The 2,767-nt window shown below is 31.9% G+C and overlaps 1 long non-coding RNA gene across 1 annotated transcript; it reads right to left on the reverse strand.

The window, feature by feature from the left end:
* Nucleotides 1-950: 950 nt before the first annotated feature.
* Nucleotides 951-1,325, reverse strand: LOC122536152. Its single transcript, XR_006308341.1, has 2 exons — nucleotides 1,160-1,325; nucleotides 951-1,026 (listed from the first exon to the last, which is right to left on the reverse strand). It is a non-coding gene; the product is annotated as an uncharacterized LOC122536152 (long non-coding RNA).
* Nucleotides 1,326-2,767: the final 1,442 nt, after the last annotated feature.

Consider the following 2,767-nt stretch of genomic DNA (forward strand, 5'->3'; position numbering starts at 1 on the left):
TTAATATCTCGGATAAAAATTATTATAGGACTGCTATATACATTGGAATAGTTTCATAATGGCTCAAATTAAAAAAAAAAAACACCGTAACATTAAATACTAATAATTAAAAATTATTTTGCGTGCTTATGGAGCATAAAAGAATTTCTGACTTTCCTTAAATATACGTTGTATTAGATAATATATATAAATAATGTATACTACTACACTGCTTAGAAAGAGAAAAGTATCCATAATGATGACATAATTAACTCCATCGGATATTTTCCTGGAGAAAGAATATACTGTAAACAGTAATAAAGTACATGATTAGGAATGGAAACTTGAAAGATTCTTAGAATAGAAAAACATTTTAAATTTTCAATCTACAATTCTTCATATCAATTCCAATATGTTACAATGTCATTACATTTTTTTGTAAATGGTTAATATGTTCATTATTCTGCTCGAATCTAGACTCAAAGATTTGTTATTATTTTGTCAAACATTTCATCAAGAATTGTTGCAACTTTATGTCTTAATTACTGTTTTAAACCTCAAATTAACCATTGTTTTAAATCTGGAATTTAACATTGTGTTCTTCAAGTATTTACATACGCAGTCACAGTGTGCCATCCTGTGCCAAACTCTGCGTTATCAGTTAAAATAGTATTCGAGGATGAAAGATCGTACTACTTTAAATATTACCAGTGCGTATATTAACGCTAATATAAAGTTTAATGAATGAAAAGTGTTTCAGATACTTAAACCATCTTCAAGATAAGAATGAATTAACGTATAAGCATATGCAATTTAATCTGCTCGTGTGTAATGCAAAAAATGCTTGGACAGTAATACTTAAATTCAGTAACTCAATACACTCTTGCACATATATTATTTGCAGAAATATCGTATACTGAGCAAAACATGTACCAACTTCATTTTCAAGCTTTTAATGAGTTTATTATTACTGTGTGCATAATAATATTTTGTTCAGAGGTAGTCACTTCGAACGAACTTTTGTTCACTGCATTTTTTGCCTGATATCTAAAAAATATAAGAAATTTCATAATGTCGAGATATTTGTATACGTAGTATTACAATCAAGCTATACTTACACAGCAATTTCGCACAGTAAACATAAATGTACAAGAATTAGTATTAATAAATCATTCAATACCTGTAGCAAAGTGCATTTATTGTTTTTCAGATGAAAATGATTTCCAGACCACTTCAGGATAATATTGCTTTGGATGATGAATCAAAAACTTTGTCGAAATTTTGTTAAGAATATTATTGCGCTAACACATAGAGTATAAATAATATTATGAGAATAAAAAGAGAATGTTCTGGTATGTATAATTATACCTACATATACATATATCTAATTTTTAAAATTTTAATGATTCAATATTAAGTATTTATGGTTACTTTGAATGATGAAATATATATACTATTTCCAACATCAACAATCTTTGAATATTGTACTGAGACAAATTTTTAAATATTCTTTTTATTCATATATTCTATTAAAATTAATGTTTTTTTTCTTTTACGATAGTCGTCTGATGAGCAGTCGTTTCTGATAGTATAGTTAATAACGACATGCAACAAGTTACTACTTATCCTTGCAAACGACATGTACATTTACCACAATGAAATACATACTTCAATGAACCAATGACCAGAAATTTCAACATTTAAAAAATTATTAAGTTTTAGAGATGTATAAATTTATAGTATTATGCTTATTTTAGTACATAAGTTCATTCTATGTGGTTAAACTTTACTTAACTTAATTTTCATTAAAAATCAGTTCTAATTTGTTTAAAACATTTTTATTTAAAATTAGTGTTACTTGTGAAGGGCGTAACTGACTATGCTATTTACATATTTACATTAGTTACATTTAGTGCGAGGATGGGGGAAGTGGAATGGAAGGATAGGATTTTGGTGATGGGTAAGGTGAGGAAAGGTTGTGCGTTTCGTCTCAGAGTCGCTGCCTAGACTCATCAGTGGGGCGGACCCCAGACGCTTGTCATAACTACTCGCGCTAGGCTAGACGGTCACCCATCCTAGCGGGTGTTTGCTTAACATCGAATATCGCTAGACTTCGATCGACGCTAGGCGCACAGTCACTTGCGGCTTGTAGAAGTCGGTGTTCGAAACTCGTACTCGAGGGACTCTAGGCCGCTACACTTGTAATTATCAATTAAATTTATTATTCTAATATTGAATAATATCCATGTTAAGTCTAACGCTACCAATTCGGTTCGTAGGATCAAATGTTAAGTCTAACTTGATCAAGCCGTCTTGCGCTAGACTTGCATATCGCACTTGTGTGCGATGAACCCCCTGCATCCCAAGGATTATCAGCGACAATGTGAGACCGAATTACCAAAGTCGACGTGTACTGAGGAATCTCGAGGTTTTCTGATCTCGTGCTCCCGATTAACGTTTTTTCTAATCTCTACTGACTAGAGTCTGTGTCTATCCATTCCATTTTTGTTTTCGATGAGTATCCTTTTCGTATCTACCTCCAAAATTCTCTGCGATGAAGACTTGGATATTTCCCTCTCCAGGAAAACTATCTAGGAAGGATATACCGAGCACCGTATGCTGCGGAAGGAAATTTTGGTGGAAAGTGCAACTTTCACTTTCCCAATATATTCATAGGTTCATCCTAAGGACCGACTGTAGAGGGTCGTTCGTTGGTAACAGTGTTGGTAGAAAATCTAATATCTGCGCTCTAATGCATTAAGAAATATAAAATTTCTAGAAACGGTAT

The sequence above is a fragment of the Frieseomelitta varia genome, unplaced genomic scaffold (assembly GCF_011392965.1).
Source record: "Frieseomelitta varia isolate USP_RPSP 00005682 unplaced genomic scaffold, Fvar_1.2 scaffold_804, whole genome shotgun sequence".
NCBI lineage: Eukaryota > Metazoa > Arthropoda > Insecta > Hymenoptera > Apidae > Frieseomelitta > Frieseomelitta varia.